Below are 21,988 nucleotides of genomic sequence, written 5' to 3'. Positions count from 1 at the left end.
AGATGGCTATCTGCCCAATCTCTTCTGCATGGAAGAGCATGCCGGCCAAGACTAGTGACACACTGTTTAGCAATCCCTTCAGTTTGGTGCTATCCACTTAGAAAATGGGGCAGGGCTGGGCACCTGTCATACTCTTTCCATCCGGGTTGGGGTACTATGACTCAGGTTTTCTTAGCAAGTCCATTGTTGAGTGGCAGCCAGGATGCCTGCAGAAGAATGAGCTAGACAAGATCTCAGTGAGCACAAGAAGAGTGGGCAGGGATTGGTTATGGGGCTTTTATGCATTTGAACAGAGAAAGGTTGGAATTTGATAATTGACCCATATACCCTATCTTATATGGATCTGAGAAGAGAGCTCATTAAGTGCAGTGAGTGAGATGAGTGGGTAGAATTGATCTCTGAATGCTTTTTCCTAGCCCAGGAATGGGAAAACAATAAAGACAATACAGATTGTATTGCTATTGTTATTTTTATTATTGTGCCAGGCATAATGCTGCAGGATTAGCATGCATCCATTCATTCAAACCTTTCAACAACCCTAGAGATAGGTATCATTATTCCATTTTAGAAATGAGGAAACCAGGACTTAGGGAGCCCGAAGTACACGTGCTCAGCCAACTACATTCTGCAAGACAAATCTGGCCCACTGCCTGTTTTTGTAAATATATATTTTCTTGTTTTGGAATGCAGCCATACCCATTGTTCATGTATTGTCTGTGGCTGCTTTTGTGCTACAAGCGCAGAGTTGAAAGATAGCAAGACAGAGCCTATGGCCTACAAAGCTAAAAATACTTACTACTCTTTGCAGAAGAACTTTGCCAAGCCCAGCTCCAGAAGAAAACCATCATCAGGCTGGTCAGCCACAGACTAATCTCCCTCTGACCCAGAACCCATGGCAACGAATCCCAAGAGGAACTTGTTCCCGCAGGAGAGGAAGTTCCTGAGGAGTCAATTTTCTTTTATCAGCAGCATCTAGTCTGAACATCTCGGGGAGTCAGCAGCAGTATCACCTCCGGTCCCCTGGCTCCCAATTCTGAATGCCCTCCATCGGTGCAGCTTTCCCTCCACCTGGCCTCTGGTTTCTAAGGCCCTCTCTATTCATCTGTCTGGAGTCCTGCCCCGAAGCACAGACCAGGTTACTGGGTTGTGACCTTCCCATCAACCCCCGCCTTCCCTTGTGGTTGAGACTCATTGTTCTCATCTGCTTAGAAGGGCCTCCTGGGCTGGGGTTTCAGAGTCCTTGGTATCCAGGATGGCAGCTATGTAGAAACTGAATTTAAATGTTCCACCCTACAATATTTTGAGCATAAATGTTGGCCTGGATCAAACTTGAGGTGGCTACACTCTCTTATTCTTAGTGACAAAAGGACCCCAGCATTTATGACAAATGAAATTCTGCCACCTGCCTGACAAAGCTGTTTGGATGTTTTATGAGTCAAGGGATCACTCTGTTTCCTTCTTTACCAAGTACCTGCTAGTCCATATGGATTACCTGATGCTTGAGGATTGATCAATGCAGAGGAAGTCGGGTCTCACATTGAGGTGAGGTGGTATCTCAGCCTTAGTCCCCTAGTCTAGCTTTCATTGATCTCTATCCCATTCTTAATGGTTAACTTTCACGGATCTCTACCCCATTCTTAATGGTTAACTTTCATTGATCTCTACCCCATTCTCAATGGTAATAGGAGCCCCTTTGTAATCTGTATCTTTAATCCAGCCTTTGAACATGGAGGCCAGAAAGTTGGAGGAAAGCCAGGGCTTCAATATCCTACACGAGCATTAATTTCTTTCTTATGGAAAACAATCTATATGTCAGTGCTGTGCTAACATTGTATCTTTAATATTATGGCTATAGCTGTAGGCCAGTAAGCATTAATAAAACAGACCTACTTGAACAGATGCAAGTCAGACACTAAAGAGAAAGTTATGAGGCTCAACGCTGATCCCAACCGCTCACTCATCTGTTCCTCTTCTATGGAATCTTCTATTAAAAAGTTTTTTTAAAAAAACTCCAATTACACTGCAGCAAGGAATATGCTGTGTGCCTAAGGGAAACTGGTACATTTGTCAACCACGTTCTGGATAGTAAGATGTGATCTGGCTCTGGGCTTGTCCCAGGTAGCAGACACATTTGTAAGACCTAGATCTTATTTATGGTGACAGTGGCAGAGCATGATGAAATGCCTGCCCTGAGCAGGGTGTGGGGGGCCTAAGATGGATTTCACCCTTTTATTGTTATTAAAAGATTCTTAGCATTTATAGGGAAGAGAAATTGTGAGACTTTTTCTCTGGGGGTCATGAACAAAGCATCTAAGAAAAACAAGATATATTTTTTTCTGTTCTGTATTTTTTAGCTCTTCTAAACCCATGGTCCTGGTTATGATCTCTTTGTTTTCTGAACTGCAAAACAATTAATAGTCGGTTTGTCACTTGTCAGGTCCCTAAGGGCACACCTTAGGGAGTGCCCAGAAAAGTTATGAGGTTGGAGGTCATGCCGGGAGACCTTCTACAGTGGCATTTTTGAACTGTTGGACTGCCACCAATTAGTGTGTCCTAAAATCCTATTTTTAAAAGTAATAGGATTAAAGGAATAGAAAGTAGCATATGTCTGGTTCATATGTGTTGTGCTGTTTATATATACTGGGCCACTGCATAAAAAGTACTCATAATATGGGGTTACATTTAAAAGTATTTGAGAAATTCTGTTCTAAAGGTTAATCCCAGGTCAGTGAGGGGAACAAAGAATGTCCCCATTTCTTCTTCCTCCTGTGGCTTACTCCACATAGAGGGATTTTCCTAACTCTGGATCATCTGGTGCTCAACTAGCAGCTGTTATTTCCCAGGTGCTGTGGCAGGGGCTCAGGTACCCACTCTGGTACTCCTTCAATAAGAACCAGGCCTTTGCTCAAACTAGAAGGGAGCCAGAGTGGGTGAGGCTCTCAACAGTGTAGTGGGGAGAAACGAACATAATTTAGTATTTACTATGCATAGGTTACTGGCCCCAGGGTGTGTGTGTGTGTGTGTGTGTGTGTCCCACCCACAACAATCTTAGGGCAGGTCCTTTTACTACATTTTGCACATAAAGTAATTGAAGTTGAGAAGCATAGCACCATAATTTTTCTTAAAAATCTGACTGTCTAGATAGTTTTTGTTTATTTTTTTCTTTTATTTAAGCAACTCTTGGGACAGTTACCATGCCCTGTGGAATGGATTGGAAAATAGTGACATAATTTTGGCTCTCCATAGAAGCCTTTTTCATGATTTTATAGGAAATAATGCAGGCAGTTATATTAGGTTTTATGATTAACAAAGCACTTCCATAGCTGAATCAGACTTGACCCTCACCTCATATGTGTCAGGTGGTTATGGGAAGTATTGTCCCCATTACAGAGATTTAAAAACTGAGAAAAGATATAGTAAATGACTCACAGGCTTAACAGGCAATAGAGCCAAGTTTTGAACCTAGTTCTTGCGTCCAAGTCCACTGTTCTTTCTATTATAACTACTACTGTTAAGATCATAAAGACCATTGTATCTTGAGTTCCATTCTATAGTTTCTATTATGCTGAAGGCAAAAAATATTACTACCACCAAAAGAGGTAGTAATATTTAGTTTCTTAGTCTGTTCAGATAGCAATAGCAAAATACCATAAATTGGGGTGCTTATTAAACAACAGAGATTTACTTCTCACAATTCTGGAGGCTGAAAAGTCCAAGATAAGATGTGGTGTTTGGTGAGGGCTCATATCCTGATTCATAAATGGCACCATCTAGCTGTGTCCTAACATGGTGGAATGGGCAAAGGATTGCTCTAGGGCCTCTGTTATACGGGCGCTAATCTCATTCATGAAGGCCCCACTCCCCAAAGGTTCTACCTCTCCATACCATCAACTTGGGGCCTGGAATTTCAATATGTAAGTCTTTCATGGGGACAAAAACTTTCAGATTATATCAGGGAAGAAAACTGGACATTATCATTGTGGAGTGGAGATTTTTCAAACACCTTTGAAAGCACTGAACAAAAGTGGATTCTTAAAATTTTTATTCTCATTATTAATATCTCATGGCATTCAATGGTATCTAACCAGATTACTAACCTCTTTATATAATAACGAGAATTTGCTCAGAAATCAACTCATCTGGCTCAGCAGGGAAACAGGAAAAACCAACATGCCTTTGCTCCCACACTGCCTTCCCCAAGCTCTTCAAGTGAAAAGCAAAAGAGAAGACTTTTCTCTGTCATTTTAAACAGGAAAAATTAATTGCTCCTGCAGAGATGAAAACTTTACCTTTGAAAAGAAACCACCAGTGAAAAATGCTTTTTTTCTTCAGTTCCCACCTCTGGAGACCTGGGGTTTGGCAGCAAATTGGAGCTTAAAGAGTATAATCACAAAGACAAATGCCAGATTCCTCTCTAATTAGAAATGACTTGTCTGGTAGACACTGTGACTGAAGGCTGACAATAGGTAGAGGGAAGCAAGATGACGTGTATAACATTTGCATGTTTGAGAATGAGTGTCTTCACATTGGCTGTGTATATATAACTAAGTCTGCTATTGAATTTCTGAGAAGGAAAGGATAAATAAAAAAAAGGATTGCTAAACATATCATTATGGATTTGTAACTGGCATAGAAAGTAGTTTTTTATTTATTTATTTATTTATTTATAGACGGAGTCTCACTCTGTCGCCCAGGCTGGAGTGCAGTGGCTCTATCTCAGCTCACTGTAACCTCTGCCTCCCAGGTTCAAGCGATTCTCCTGCCTCAGCCTCCTGAGTAGCTGGGACTACAGGTGCACACTGCCATACCCAGCTAATTTTTTTCTATTTTTAGTAGAGACAGGGTTTCACCACATTGGCCAGGCTGGTCTCGAACTCCTGACCTTGTGATCTGCCTACCTCAGCCTCCCAAAGTGCTGGGATTACAGGTGTGGGCCACTGCACCCACGGCCTCTTGTCTATATTTTTAGATTTTTCTCTGCAATAATAGTAAGCGGGTTTGCAATACCATTAGCGGCAGAATTCATTACATTAATTTATGAAGGAGGAAAACTTGGTCTAAGATTCAGGACTCAGGGCTTCTATTTTCAAATTGTTCCATCAGCTTGTGTCTCAATTTTCTCCACCTGAAACAATGAAATGTTGCCTATTTGACTTCATAAAATCTATTAAGGAGGAAAATGCAAGGGGACCTGATGAGAATTCACAGGCACTGCTTGTGATTCATGCGACAAGCTCTTCTGTCCCAGCCATCTGACTACTACAGCTGTCCTGACAGAGCTCCCACGTGTGCGTGGGGCTGCACAACTGCATTGGAATCTGCTCTGTGTCTGAGTTCTAGATATGCTTCTGTTGATCGATAGGAATTTGTGAAATTCATTTCAGCATCACTTAAAGCATTTTCTCATCTGAATGAGAAAATGGAGATATGAATACCACAAGGTTTTTGTAGTATCAGATGTGAACATATGTACCAAAGTATTTTCTAAATGTAACTGTATTTTAAAGCTAAATGTGTCAAGTGACAATCATTCAAATAAATAATTCAACCAATCATTTTATTTTCATTTGAGGGATGATGTAGAAAGACAAAGTAGTGTTGTCCCAAAAACTCTTTTGGCACAAGTAGGTCTCCGGAGTTCTTGGAGCCAAGATGGTAGGTGTGGAAGGAAGTCAGAGCTGTGTTATTTTGAAGAGCGTGAAGGTAGAGGTGACCCAACAGTCCCGGTGTATGCAATACCAGAATAAAAACCTGAAGATGAACCAAAGCATCCAACCATTGGAAGAGGCCAGGGGACCCCAAGTCTGAGGCAATGAGGCAGTTAACCATCTTAAGGCTTAGTGAACAGAGTGAGGAAGGAGAAAAGTCGGTAGAAGGAGGAGAGAGCCTGAGGATCCAGACCACAGGAGTGGCAGCCTTTTGCCAAAGAGCATGTGGGAAGGGAGAATGAGGGAAGGGGATTCTGTGTGTTTAGTCTATAGAGATCTAATGATACTACAGAGATCTAATAAAACTATGACTCATGGCAGGTCAAGGAGTTCATTTAGGCTTGTTTTGTGAAGGTATCTGGGCTTCCTATTGAAACGGTTGACAGGTTGAGGTCAAGCTTGATCCTTTTGAGGGTCTCTGCAGATAGATACTCCCTTTGAAATAGCAAGCCCCATATCTGACAGATGGATGTCTCTAGGGATCATGGATACTGGAGACAATTTCCTTTCTGTTTCCATCTCCTACCCACAAATCATGAGGAAGAAAGGAAGCAAAATGACAATGGCTTTTCTGATTTGGTTTCTTAAGCCGGCTTCCTGGCTAAGTCACTCAGATAAGTTTGTCTAATTTCATGGAATGTTTCCAACAGGAAGGCATCATGTGGGTTGAGGGAGATAGTGAGCGAGAGATAAGAGTTACTATCCCTAAGCAGTTAGTTGCTGGGCACCAAAGGCAAGCTAGCCCAATCTCTCTGTCAAGTAGACTAAGGAATCTGTACTTTAGATACTCTCTTGAGCTAAAATTTTGTTTGGAAAATTCCAGTGTTGTTTCTGTAGCCAACTGGCCAAACTGAAAGATCATATCCAATATCATCTTTGATGAAATAGTAATCTCAGTACATATGATGTATCCCCTATAGTATAGACAGCACCAGCAAGCCCGTTTATCCTGAAAGAAATCAGGGCCATGATTACACTGCATCTCTTTTCCTCATGATTTCTCCCACTCATTTATTCATCAGATGCCTTTTTTTTCTCTGCTCCTTTCTTGCTTTCCATATATCTATTTGAAATAGGTCTGAAATAAATCTCAAGGCTCCCAGGAATATTTCTGCTCATGTAAGCATGTGTACAATTTTCATCCTCATGTTTTCACACAAGCAATGTTTAAATGCCAAAGGGAAAGGGCTTTTGCTGTGTTTGTTTCTTTTCTTTCTTTTTTTTTTTGCAGTATGCTTTACTTTTTTCTTGCCACAGTTGGATGCAGGCTATGGATTCTCTTTTAAATGTTCCTTCTGAGGCAGAAAGAGGAAATGGAAAAGCTTAAATCCTGACTTTGCCACTTACTCATTATTTGACCTTCAAGATGTGACTTAAATTCTCAAAGCCTCAGATTTCTCCCTTGTAAACTGAGGATGAAAAATAGAGATAAAGTATTTCTCTTAGTCTATATAAAGCATTAAGTATTAGTGGCTATAAATTAGTTCCCTTTTCTTTCCTTTTCCAATTAGATGATCTTAAGACAATTTAACTAGAAAGTTCATGTTGTTCAATTATAAACATGAATCTCTTCTAATCAAGGTTATCTGTGTGTTAGAATAGGGGGTCTCAAAGGCCCTGCAGTCTAAATAGAAGTGGGGTGATGCAGTCGAAGGAAGGAGGGAGATATGACTTTGATGCAATGGTTTCAAAATGGAAACTTGCGGGCAATGGATTAGCCTATTTTGCAGCTCTGCTGGACATAAGTCCAGGTAAGCAACCAGGTACTGTCAAGTAACAAAATGATGCTTGTCTCCTCATAAGCTTCCTAGGAAAATGAGAATTCAATTTAATGACTTAAGGTAGAAAGGATCTCAAGAGATGATCAAGCTTAGACTTGGGCCACTTGGGATAAGATATGCGAAGTACTTAGCCAAGGGCTTGGTACATGGTCCTCCTTGTCAGCGTGTGTAATAGTTGGGGTAGTAGGGATGGTTATAATAATTATTATTGTTATTTTATCATTACTGTTATTAGGAAGCATTTGTCTAGAATCAAGTCAAGCAAAGTTTGGTAACACTTTCTTCTCTGTCTCTAGGCTTTATCCACATATCGGATCTACAGGGTCTAAATAGACATCCTATGAAATATGCCCCTCATGACATCTAGACTGTGCCCCAAGTTCTTCTCTAAGGAAGTTGAACACTAGTGTGTCATTTAGCTTTACCATATCTTAGATTAAAACATCTACATGTTTATTGCTAAGGAAGGAAACCAAAGCCCTGAAAATGACCATGATTATTAATCCAAGGATGTTGAGGGGCTCTGAGGCAGAGAGGAGGAGAGACCTGCAGCTAGATTCTCTGTGGTGGGTGGGAGCAGCTGTGCCATTGTGCATTCAGGGGTGGGCATCACGTGGACCACTGGGAAGACACGGTGGCGGGTGGCTTTTGCATACTTGTGTCTCTATCTCCCACCTCCATGCTAGTTTTTCCCCTGACACACCTCTCTGTCTTACCCAGTGGGAATTTTGGAGAATTGACCATTAGATAGTTTATCAGTTGTGCAAGCACAGTTTCATAGAGTTTAGTCTGCTTAACTCAAATTCAGAAGCATTTATCACCCTGCCACCAAGGCAGTTGACAGCTAGTATATAAATGCCCTAAAAATTATTTCAAAATGATGCCTTTGCTTGGTCCTTGAAGCTGTTGATTTAAAGGCCTTGAATTGGGAATGTCCTAGCTGTAAGCCAAGGTGGACGTGCCACTTTCTTTCATTATCTTCTACTAAAAGCACAGGCAGTTTAATTCATACCTGTTGTTTCTATTCTATTTTTTTCCAATTTTGAGATTGCTTTTTATTTTTTCAACATATGTTGCATGTCACAATTCCATTAATTTCTGTCACCCCACCAATATCTACTAATGGTTCACAGGCCTTACTTTTTAGTAGTTTTGTTGGACATAAGCCCAGATATAAACCAGACAGTGCGAAGTCACAGAATGAAGATTTTCTCTTTAATGAATTCCCAAGGTGAGTGGAAATCAGTTTAATGTGGTTCTAGATAGTCATATTTCGTTACAACATCCTCTTCACGAATGCTTTACACGCCTATGTTTTTAAAGCATTAATTTCTAGTTTTAAACCACTAGAGTCGAAAGTACTTAGAATTATGTGATAGTTGAATGTGTCCCTTGTGCAACACCCTCGTGGGGAAGTGGACCTTTCTTCCATGATTTGTAGCCACTAAACCTGAAAGAATTCCCTTAGCTTGGTGCTAAAAGAAAAGTCATAAAGGATTTTCTAATTGCTATATAAACAAGACTTCTCATCTAGAAAGACCCAAGAGGTTACAGTCTTGTGTGGCTTGGTTAGCTATATGCAAGCTTTGTGCTATACAGTTAGTGCCACATATAAATAGTCCTCTGGGGACCTCACAGGGTTTGAAGCTTTTCTTGTGACCCATTAAACCAAATCATCTTCACTCTACGTCCATGGCTGTTCCTTTGCTTCTTGCCTATTTTTTCATGTTTTTTTTCATGTACATTTCATGTGTCTTCAACTCTACCTGATGACCGATGTTCAACTTCATCTGATGTTACATCCTGACCTCTCACAGACCGGATTAGCCACATTGATAATTCCTTATTTTGAAAAACTGTAAAATATACACAATCTGACATCTCTCGGATCATGGCCCCAATATATGATCTGGATTCAGGCATTTATGAAACACCAAAATAAGGGCTCACCTCTCTGTGACGATTGCTATTTCCTTTATTCCCTATTAGAAAATAATCTGGGTTCATTGGGATATCTGTATATTGGACGGCCATGGATAAACTTAGAAATCTGCATTTAAGGAGACAAATTAGTACCTCAGATCTTTAAAGTCAATCCTATCCATTTCCTCAGCTTTAAGTTACAGCTGCTAATTGATTTCCCTCTGCTTTCATACCAACATATATCCTACTTCTTTTAAATGTCTATTTATTTTTGCACAGTGCCATGAACAATAAAATTGAGCCTAAAATATCTAGCACTATAAGCCCCACCTAGTCCGGGTGCATTTTGCCATTTTATTGTTCTCCCCGCCTCACAGGTTCACTCACATGACATGTTTCTATTTCAAGTATAACACAATGAGTCTTCACCAAAGCATCAAAGCCCATTACTGAAAACAAAATTAAACACGTCCAGTGTAATTTAATGCTTAATTTTTTTAAAAAACTGTTGTTTTCACTCCTGCCACATACAGAATCCCTCATCCTTGGGGCAAGCAGTAAGTGGAAACATGTACCACAAAACGCAGAAAGTTATTCTCTCCTACCTAGTAGGTGAGTTGATTTGTAAAATGTAAAGTTAGCATAATGTCAACTCTTGGCAAAAGGAAAACTGAAGTACCAGCACATCAAGTGTGGTTTTGAGGGAAGTGTTATGCTGTGACCAACGTGGGTAAAGAAAAAAAATGAGGGCTGAGTAAACCTTCAATGAGTTCTATAATTGTACCTACCATTTATGATTGTGAAATACAATTCCCCCACCCCCAAGAAAAGGATAAAGCTTAAGTCCTGACAGCATGAGATGCAAGTGTGTTTATGACATGACCCCTCTTCTTCCTCATTACTCCCTCCACTCCCAAACTCATGCCACAGCCACACTGATATGATAGATGTCTCCTAGGAGTGTCTTACCATCTCAACTCATGCCCTTGCAGACATTAGTTAATCAAACGGGAGCTCTGTTCTGCACCTTGCCTAACTTCAATCCATTCTTGCAAATGCTCTACTGATACTCTCTTCTCTGGGAAGCTTTTCTGACTTCTACAGTCTCTGTCAGATGGGCAAATAGTGGACTAAGCATAGTTCTATTTAACAAATGCTTGAGATGGAGTCTTGCTCTGTCCTCAGCTCACTGCAACCTCTGCCTCCCAGGTTCAAGCAATTCTCCTGCCTCAGCCCTGAGTAGCTGGGACTACAGGCATGTACCACCATGCCTAGCTAATTTTTGTGTTTTTAGTAGAGACGGGGTTTTACCATGTTGGCCACGCTGGTCTTGAACTTCTGACCTCAAGTGATCTGCCTTCCTCAGCCCCCCAAAATGCTGGGATTACAGGCTTGAGCCACCACACCCGGCCAGAGGTAGTATTCTATTTATTGTTGATTTGCCAGCATCTAGAAAAATGCCTCCTTTGGGAAAGAGTAGGTGCTCAATAATTGTTTTCTGAAAGACTTATGCAAGAAGTAGATGACTGTTGTATTAACCATCATTCCCCCAACCTGGTTTTGTCACAGAAACAAGATCACAGTTTGCATACCTCCTTTGAGGGTGTGATCAATGCCATAGCGACATGAAAGAAATATGGCTCAGGCCATCAATGGAACTGAAGTCCAACCAACAATTCAAGAATAGTACATGAGGAAATGGTATATAGGCAATGATAATGGTCACTATTAAAATATCCATTGTCCTTCATTTGTCAAGATGACTTTTCTAATTCCTTCAACGGAATGTTTATTTTGAGTCATAATCCAGTTATGAGAAGAAAAATGATCTTATTTTTATATTCAGAGTTATGATGAAAGGAAATTGTGGTTTGAGAATTTAGAAGGGAGCCAAAAAGAATGGCAGAGTAGATGACAAAGATGTTTCTTACAGTGCAACTTGGGGGGAAGGGAAAGATGGCTGAGGCAAGGTCATCTGGATGTTAGAATGATAATGAAAATGATAATGATAACAGCTAAAAGATACCAAGCACTTGGTTATATGCCAGACCTAGAACTAAACACTTCATATGCATTAACTCATTTAATCTTCTCATAAACCTGTGAAAGATTGAAGCACAGGGAGTTAAAGCTACTCATCCCAAAGCTGCAGAGAAAGGAAGAGGTGGAGCTAGGATCTGAACGCAGACAGGCTAAACATAGACTCCATTTACTTCAGATGAGGGACTGGGAAAAAATGAAGGTGCAGGTTGACACATTGTATAGCACTCTGCTGAGTTATAACATGCTGTGACATCAGGTGTTAGTGGATGAAGCTAAGGCTGTGCTTTGGGAAGAAAATGGAACGATTAGCTCTGCAGACATGGGATTTTTCTCTCAGTTATACTGAGTTAAGAAAATGAAACATGGTTTATCTAAACTTGTCATCCGCTTAAACTATTTATACTGTCCATTTTCTTTAGGACTATCATACAACTGAGAAGGCAGAAGTTGATTCTTTCTGCCTATATTCACTCCTCTGGTCCAATTATGCCAAGGGCCTGTGTTTCTGAAGTGCTCAGTTTCAACAAAGGGTACCTCCAAAATGTTGTCACAGTTTCATTTGCAAACTTGCAGAATACAAAACGTGGGGCTTTGAGTCAAAATGGTTGCAGTTTTCACACGTGTGACTTTGGATAATTCAAATAACCTCTTTGATTTTTCTGATTCCTCTTCTGTAAAATGAGGAGTGCAAGTTAGCTCTCCCACAGGGCTGTCGATGAATATCAAATGGAATATTGTATCTGCAAGCATTTCCTAAACTTCAGTGAAATGATGCAAAGTGTTATACTAGGATTTATTGTTGTTGCGTTCATTCACTGTTCACTCAACAGCTATTTATGTAACTCCCATGATGGATCAGCACTCTTAGGGGTGCCAGGGATTCTACAGTGAACAAGTCAACAAGACCCCTGCTCCAGGGAGAACAAATATTCCCATCAGGATGGTAAAGGGGAAGAAGGCAATAAGCAAGAAAACAAACGTAATAATTTTTTATTGTGATAAGTGCTCCGAAAAATCAAAATATGGAGAGAGTTTATGGTTGTTTTTGCTACATCATATTCCAACCAATAAGACTGATTGCAGAATGCTTTCATAGACATCCATAGCACAGTGGTATGAAATCCAGGGCGACTTACTGCACCGTTGATTGTGCATTGTAACTCCTGATGCCTAGTTCCTGGTAGGCTCTTTGAACACGTGTTTGTTGAATACTCCACTAAGTCTATGCCAGTGACTTAATTTCCTGATGCCTTCCTGCTATAAAACATTCATGAAAGAGCCATGACATTTGTAGTTAAGATGGAGCTTAAAGCTTCAGTGAGATCAACATCTTGATTTTGGTGGAGGTAGCTTAGTAGAGTAGTATGAAGGCAAGCTCTGGAGTAAGATGACCCAGGATTTACTCTCAGCTCTAATACCAATTACCATAGCCAAGTTGCTTCAACTCTGCATATCCATTTTCTTATCTATGACATGAAGGTATTAAAATTCTCTTAACTCATAAGATTACTAATAGTGTGATATGAACTAATGCAAAAAGTACTTACAATCGTGCCTGAGTAAAGCAAACTTTCAATACACTTTTTGGTAGATGGGAAAACTCAAGGCTTCAAGGTATTTTCTCATGAGTCAATGCAAGTTAGTGGAAAAATAACTAGAAATCAGAGTGCTGTTTAATATTTATTTCTACAACTCACAGCCATAGGCTCTGGTGTCCCTCTGGGCTTGGATTATGTTTTCAAGCAGGTCAGGCTGACCTAGGGAGCAAGTATGCCTTCTTTCTTACATTCAACTCAAGAGAAAGAGCCTCTGGCAGCTATTTCAGAGGTGTTTTGGCTTCTGTTTTTATGCAAAGCTGTGCTACCTAAGTAAAAAGTGCTGTGCACACAAGTATGCCTTCACTGGGGACAAGCAGGTGGGACTTTGCTGTTCTGGTCATTGTTAATAATTGTATCAATTACCTTTTGTTGAAACCCTACCATCCCCCAGGTGCTAGGCTAAGTAGTTTGTGTAGACTATAACATCTACTTCACGTAACAAACCTATGAAATGGTTCTTATAATCCCCATTTTAAGACTAAGGAAGATTAATTATGTAACTTCTTTAGTATCACACAGTTTCTGGTCCATCTGACTTCAGAACCCATGTGTTTTCCTTTAGAAGCTGTTGCATAAATATGATCACATTTCTGCTATTATTACTTTGTTATGCCCATGATCCATACAGAATGTTCCAATATTTACGATATGAAATGCTTGCTACTCACAGGGAAAGTCCCATCTAATAAACAATAGGAACACTTCCCAATACCTACCCAGAACAAATCCTTTGCCTCAAGCAAGAAATGGTGACTTCTCTTACTTATCACAGCAAGGGAAAATGAGGGCTTTTTTTTTTTTCCAAAGAAAACTGAGCCCAGTAACAGACACTGGTGGTGAGCTTTCTCAGGCAGCGATTACTGTGGCTTCCTGGCCATGCTGTGGATGAGACATCCATTAGGACTCAAGGGCTTGAAGCTAGAGCCTGAGTCACAGTTGCAGCTGCTAACACGGTGTGAATGTTGAAAGCTCTAATCAGACATCCAGTCATTGGCTTCACGGTTGCTTTTCTCTTTGATGAGGAAATATGCAATTCCTTAGGGGTGAATGTCAAATGTTCATAAATAGAGAAGCATCTGAAATATCTATGAGCAATTCTTATTTATAGGAATCATTTATCCGGAGTCTCTATATGCCTTTCCAGCTCCAGTATTTATCTATGGCATTATCTATCACCATGCAGCACCCATATATCCACATGCTCTTTCTATTTATATGCGTGGAATCTATCTCTCTAATTGTTTTCGAACCTCTAACTAGCGAGTAGAGTAATTTACCTCCTGCAGCATGGTAGCACGTGCTTCCCTGGACTGCTAATTCTACCCTCAGCAAGCCTATTGGCAAATCATTTGTCCATCCTTTCACAGTTTTTGCCCATATTCATCAGCAAGTACCTGTGTTTCTAGCTACCATGTTTGGTCCAATTAATGTAGGACTCTTTTCCTTACATAGTGCATTTTCCACATCCACCTTCTTGCTTTCCTCTTCTGATAATTTCATAGATGTCCTCATGTATGTATATCCTCAGCACAACCAATAGCTGTTACATAAATGCTTGTGGCCAAAATGATAAAAAGAACATTAACTTTGTTTCCATATTCGAATTTGTTTTTGTTTTTGTTTTTGTTTGGAGATGGAGTCTCGTTCTGTCAACCAGGCTGGAGTGCAATGGCGCGATCTCAGCTCACTGCAACCTTTGCCTCCCAGGTCAAGCGAGTCTCCTGCCTCAGCCCTCCGAGTAGCTGGGACTACAGGCGTATGTCACCACGCCCGGCTAATTTTTTGTATTATTAGTAGAGATGGGTTTCCACCATGTTGGCCAGGCTGGTCTCGAACTCTTGACCTCAGGCGATCCGCCCGCCTCGGCCTCCCAAAGTGCTGGGATTACAGGCATGAGCCACCATGCCTGGCTGAAAAGAACATTAACTTTGAATTAAGGATATACAAATTCAGATTAAATATGCAATCTTATAGGTGTGCACCCTTGGGCTAATATCATCAACAATTTGAGCAGCCTTATCTGTAGGACTTATCAGTAATACTAATCTTGTAGTTTTGTTGTGTTGTAGATTTTTAAGTAAGTTATAATTTATGTGTTCTGCCTATAAATGCTGGTTCTCTGTGCAATACACTTTCCCAATGACCTATAAGTAACATTCCTCAAGCAGTTACTCTGCGTAGAGACTATGGTTTGTGTTTTTTCATGTCACTTAGCCCCCAAATGATTCTAAGAAGTAGGTACTGTTGTTACTCCAATTTCATAAAATGAGAAAGCAATGCTATAGAGTTTGGTAGCTTGGACAAGAGTACACAAGCAGAAGGAACAGGGAGCAAGATTCCAACCCTAGTTTTTCTAAATCCGAAGTGCCATGTAGACTCTCAATTGCAGTATCCTCAGCACCTAGGACAATGCTCATCTTTGCAGATTTGACCTGATGTCTATGAGCTACTGCTATCTTCAGAATTGTGTTTATTTTTTGTGATACCTGATGACATACAGTTGGTTTGACTTTGTGGATAAACCTGACAATTAACCCATGAATACAAATAAATACTTCAGGGTTGGACATTTCAAACACATCAGTCTCTTCTCAGGAGTATGGGTGGCATACTGAGGACATTGATGAGGCAATGATTTAAAAAACAGCTAACATTTTTGGTGTCCTCACTATATGCCAGCACATATTAAATACCTAATATATTGTTTTATCCTTACAACAGCTCTGTGAAGTAGATAACATCATTATGCAATTGTAAAAACGGGAAAACTGAGTAACAGAGAACTTCAAGTTACCAAGGTCATACTCATAATAATGTTTAAAACCAGGCTCTGAATGTTGATATTCTAGCTCCCTGTAGTTGGAATAGTTACTAAACCTTTTTGAACTTCATTGAACGTATTAATAGAATAGGGATAATAACATAACCTAACGCAAAAGATTTTGAGAATTAAATGAGAAACTGTTCTCGAGACAGTCCTTAGAACATAGCACATTGAAGAATGAGCTCAATACAGGTTAACATCATCATTTGTAGCTGCTGGATTTCAAGCTCTCTGAGGGCAGGTATCGTATCTAGTTCACTTTTGCTTTCCCCACAGCACCCAGACAGTATGTTATTGCCTATGGTTGGTGCATCATAGACACCTTTGAATGAAACTGAAGAGAAAATAGATACCTTCAATGGGGATCAGAATTCCCTAGAAAAAATTTGGGAGCAGTGACGTTCAGGAGTGCCTGGGAGCTTGGAAAAAGGTGAAATAACTTCATTAGTGCCCTTCCATCCACCCAATGAAATCAACAGACCCCTGCCACCTCCTTAAGAAGGCCCATCACTTGGAACTGCATTGATCTAGCGCAGGTGCAAGACTGACACAGCTTCCCACATCCCTGCTGCCCCCTGCCTGGGCTGGGGAGGCACAAGAGCAGCCAGAAGCCAAGGGGTAGGTAAACAAAGAGCCTCTCCCTCAACTTCTTTCACCTCCTTATTGCTTCCTGCCCACGATAGATGCAAGCAGAATATAGATTTCCCTGTGGTAGGTGGTGGCTCTGTTAACATTTTCAGAAACATGTGCTCATCCAGACACATGTGTATCTTCATAGGCACACACACACACACACACACACACACACTTACTCACAGAGGAAAGGAAGGATCGCTGATGGCAGGAACTACCAAAAATCAAGCTTCTTGGGCTTGGTTGTTGAACAGCAGCCCCTGCTGCGGGACAACGCACCAAAGCATAATTTGTAGTCGTGTAGTACCAACATGTCTGGATGGCAGCGTAAAACATTTATAAGTCAGGCTCTAATGAACAGCCTCTGTGCTTTATGACTGCAGTTAACTCTTTCTCACTTCTCAGCTGGTAAGAAAGAGGAAGAAATTGTATATAAATATAAATATATATATGAAATTATATATATAAGATATATATATGATATATATATATCATATATATATCATATATATCATATATATATCATATATATATCATATATATATATCATATATATATATCATATATATATCATATATATATATCATATATATATCATATATATATCATATATATATCATATATATATATCATATATATCATATATATATCATATATATATCATATATATATCATATATATATCATATATATATATCATATATATATCATATATATATATCATATATATATCATATATATATATATATCATATATATATATATTCCAGGAGAAAAAGAGAAAAAGCAAATTTCTGACACAAAAGGAATGAAGGGGAGCTGGCTCTCTTGATGTAGTTGTTATAGTCAATAATAATGATAATGGCTATGTCTAGTCTATTCAGAACTCACCATGTGCTGGGCACTAAACTCAGAGCCATGCATGTGTCATCTCCTATAATCCTAAAACATGGTACAGGGGAGGCTTCATTGCCCTCCCTTGACAGATACAAAACTGAGGCTCAGAGAGGCTTGGTAACTTGCCCTAAGTTCGCCGTTTTTACAGTCGGTGAATGACTAAGTTAGGTTCGTAGGGCTTTGAGATATTCAGCCCCAAAATCAATCATTAAAGTATAGCAAAAAGACATTATTGAATCAGACTAGACCTAGGCAAAACTTGGGATCAGATGCCTGAACACGTTCAACTAGTTTCAACTTCAGATTTAATCCTCTGGCTAACAATCCTCAGTGGGAAGTCTCATCATCTCACTTTGGATAGCAAACTCGACAGTATCTTTAAGTTGTCCAAGGTCACACAGCTGATAAACTCTGGAGATGGAATTAGGAAGCAAGCATGTCTGACTCCAAAGCCGTGTACTGTCCCTAGAATACCAAGGTGTTGAGGTGTGAGTATTCTTCTTCCATATGTGCACTCATGCCTCTGAGTGCTCCCCACCACACATGAACACTTCTTATGTACTCTCTCCTTCATGATTTCTAAGGCGACTCATCCAGACCTGCTGCAGCTGGTCAAGCCTCTCGTGACAAGCCGTGTGTTCTTGGCACCCTTACAGAATGGCATTTGTCCAGATAGCAGAATGCCTTACCGAAACTAAAAGCTTTGATAGTAGCAACCTTTGAACCCAAAGGACAGCATCCCAAGTAGCATGGATTTATGGGACAGTACTCTTCATGGGAGATAGATTTAAGGGGAAGAGGGTTAAAGGCCACTCTCAACTTCACACTACTTCTGTATGATGACAACATTCTTTTATTAAAAGAGGAGTTTTAACCTTAGCTCAGTGGCCCTGCCCTGTTCATGTTTGCACCCTAGCACCTGGCACACTAATGCTCAATTAGTGCCCATGAATATCCTTTGCACAGATGTGAATGTCTAGGTCATCACTGCCCGTGGGAAGTGCCTTGCCCAGGGTGAGGCTAGAGCCGTTTCTGGCATCCAGGGTGATCAGTCGTGCTGGAAACATCCATCTATGGATTTATCACAGCTAGACTCATATATTAGTTCCTCTGAGAAACATTCTCCAATGCAATAATTAGGGTTAACTCCTTCCTATTCCATATGCCTTGGAGCATGCTTTCACTAATATAACAGCAGCACAGCAGCACAGCAAAACAGGCTAGTGCTGAGCTTGGGCAGCAGTTGAGCCTAGTCTTGAGCATTTGTCCTACCATTTGGAAGGTATATGAGCTTAGGAAAGGTAAGTAGCCTTTTTTGAGGTTCTAATTCTTCTCCATAAGGTGGAGGTAACAATATTTAAATTTTAGAGTTGTTTCAAGGATTAAAGATAATACAGCTGAGAAGAAGGCCTGATAAGAAAGACACAGTGGTCTGGAGTCCACATGCAGTAGTCTTTTAGACCTATCTTGACCACCTTAATTCACATACAAGTACACACTCCATCCCCCTACCCCACCCAAGTTTCCTGATTCTTCATGACAGTTAGCGCTTTCCAACATTCCGTAGATTTTACTTATGTTTGTTCTTGAGCCTGTCCCCGTTACCCCAACTCCCTCCTGAGCATGTAAGCTCTTAGAGAGCAAGGGGGTTAGTTTCTTTGCTTACATTTATGTCTCAGTGCTTACAACAGTCTCCTGGACATAATAAGTTGTCCGTGAATGTTTGCTGAATGAATGGATGAATGATTATTACCATGTTGTAGTTACAAGTCTCCTGCTCCCTAACACACACACACACACACACACACACACACACACACCACCTGCAAGGTGTGAACTGAGAACTGCTTGAAGTCAGAAACAGTCTCCTGTTTTCCTCTGGCCCCAGTATTTAGTCCTGTGCCCAGCATAGTGTTAAAGGAATAACGCTTTGGGCTGGTAAACTCCCAGTGATGTTCCACAAGGCCCCATGACATTGAGTTTTAGAAGGCCCTATTAAATCTAATTTTCCAATACTTTTCTTCACTCTAGCTTCTTCTTCTGAGCAATTATTTATTTCCATTCCAAGCTTTTGCCTTTTTTTCTGTGATACCCTCTTATAGCACTGAACATGTGTCCCTCCAGGAGGTTTATGTTGAATCTGTGCTACAGATATTGTATCCCCAGCATGGCCTTACATACTATTTGTAAAAGTGGTATCAGGGGAGCTTAGCCTGTGTATAGTGGATATAAGGTGTTACGTGGGCAGAGCGAAGAAGAGAAACTAGAAAGACTATTCTGGAAAGAAAGAAAAATTCTGGTAAGGGCTCATAAAAGCAAGAGCCCAAAACTACAGTGCCAAGAAAACATTTGTGAAAGAAAAGACTCAGTTGTGGGATGTGGGAAAGAGCTTGTGGAATGTAGAAGACACCAAAGAGAAATAAATGGAAGAATGGATTCCAGGCTGACTGGAGTGGATTAACTCATCATGCCAGTGAATATTTATTGAGACCTTCTAGGTTCAGGCTGCCATCCTGGGGGCCAGGGATGTCCTGGTAAATGAGACGTACACCGTCCTTGCCCTCCTGCATCTCAGAGCCTAGTACGGAGCCAGGTCTGAATGAAAGAGTCACATGAGTATATAAAAACAGCGAATGACTACTATCTGTGATGATATGAGGTTCTGATCTATTCAGAAGGGTCGGGGAAGGCCTCCATAAAGAGGTCACTTTTGAGTTGAGATTCAAAGTAAGGAATAGTTAGCCAGGTAGAGGCAGGTGGGGCGAAGTGAAGAGCATTCTATGCAGAGGGAGTCACATGGGAAAAGCCTCTGTTTTGAGAGAGACCATGTGAAAACAGATGAAAGAAGGCCACATGGCTGGAGCAAGGAGGCATGGATGTGGGCTCGAGATATGGGATGGGTGAGAATCGCATATTGAAAAGAGACGCAGGCCATGAGAAAGATCATGGCCTTTACTGGAAGGATGGGAAGCTGATGGATGGGTTTAGCCAGTGAGTGACATGACCACATTTGCAGTTTTTAAGTTCACTCTGGTTGACATGTAGGGAATAGATAGTAGAAACAGGGTGGCCAGTTGGACAGTAATAGCTGAATCCAACTAGGAGATAATGGTGGCCTGGACAGCATGCTGGCTGGGGGATGGATAAACTGGAGAAGGATTAAGCACATAAAATGTACAGAAATTGGTCATAGAAACAATGTGGCAGGTGACAGGGGTTTTCAGGTTTCTGGATTGTGCAGCTAAGTGGCTGGTGGTGTCACCAGCTGGGATGTAGGACCACTGGAAGAAGACCAGGTAGGCACAGAAGAGAGCACATGGGACTTCGGGACAAAACTAGGCTTCACCACTCTCTAGTCATGAAAATGTCTGCCATTAGCTTCACCACTTGGAGCTCATTTGCTTCATTTGCAAAGTCAGCATAGTACAGTGATGCCTGGTCCATAGGGTTGTTGCAAGAATAAGAGGAAACAAAATATCTAAGCGTGTAATGCAGTTCTGGCTCTAAGCTTATGTTCCACAGACAACAGTGGTCATTGCGTTACTCAGGCTAGGTAACTAACTTTTTTGCACGTCAGTTTTCTCATCTGTGGAATGGAAATAATAATGGTGGCTATACTGTGCTTTGCTGTGAAGGACAATGCACACACAGTGCCTGCTGCAGAGTGGATGCTCAATGCACTTTATTTATCAATACCAAAGTTCCAGAAATGTATCTGTTTCTGTTTGGCAGAAAGTGTAGGGAATAACTGTGTGAAGGAACCATAAGCAACATAATTGCTTCACAAAGACATTTGCCTATTTCTGTCAGTCTGTCTTTGCTAGCTTAGTCTTAGATCTAGACCTCCACTTTCCAGTCCATAAAATGTAGATAAGGTTTGTTTCCCTTTTATCTCCCAGTAACCATGGAGAAGATCATTGAAGAAAAGACCTCCCAGCAAATGGGGATATTTGTGCTGTTATGGGTACAATAGAGCCCTGCTTCTAAGCACACTCAGAGAAAGAGGACTTTCTCCTTCAAAAGACTCACAGATAACATCTCAGCCTCTGGGGAGGCAGGGACAGAGAAGCCAGGAGATAATGAAAGAGAAAGGGAGGAGGACAAAGACATAGCCTGGAGCTAACTGTGAAAGACAGTCGGCCTGCCTGCTGTCCACCCCTTTGCGGAAATGTCAAGTCAGAGCCCATCCACACTGATGAGAAATCAGATATAGGGACTGTGAGAGGGTACATTCCAAGGAGTAATTTATCTCTGGAGGCTGAACCTATGTAATGTCCTTAATAATCTTGAGCTCCCGGGTTATAAAGGCTGCCATTAGGGATGAGTTATATTTTCAATAAGTCATTCTAGCTAATCAGACCCTCTCATCACGAGCTGCTAGAGAAGACGACACGATGAACCCCTCTGCAGATCTGAGCAGGGGTCCCAGATGAGGAGAGAATCCTTGGCAAAGGCCTCTACCATAAATGGATTCTGCTATCTCCCCTCCCCTTGGAATTGAGCAGAGGGAAACACAGACTGCGAGCACAGGAAGATGACGGGATCTGTGTTTGATAAGGTTATGATTAAATCAAGGTTTTTGC

At 40.9% G+C, this 21,988-nt stretch overlaps 1 protein-coding gene and 1 long non-coding RNA gene across 2 annotated transcripts in view; one reads left to right on the top strand and one right to left on the bottom strand.

Moving 5' to 3' along the window:
- The window catches only part of AGBL1 (AGBL carboxypeptidase 1), an 837,843-nt gene that overhangs the window by 38,485 nt on the left and 777,370 nt on the right, over nucleotides 1-21,988 (bottom strand). The gene's annotated exons all lie outside the window — the stretch shown is intronic.
- LOC129137164 (uncharacterized) overlaps nucleotides 1-21,988 on the top strand; it is a 34,863-nt gene that overhangs the window by 6,730 nt on the left and 6,145 nt on the right. The gene's annotated exons all lie outside the window — the stretch shown is intronic.

Source organism: Pan troglodytes, chromosome 16 (genome assembly GCF_028858775.2).
Source record: "Pan troglodytes isolate AG18354 chromosome 16, NHGRI_mPanTro3-v2.0_pri, whole genome shotgun sequence".
NCBI lineage: Eukaryota > Metazoa > Chordata > Mammalia > Primates > Hominidae > Pan > Pan troglodytes.
Note: the sequence above shows the minus strand (reverse complement) of the source record. Positions and strands in the feature narration are given on the sequence as shown.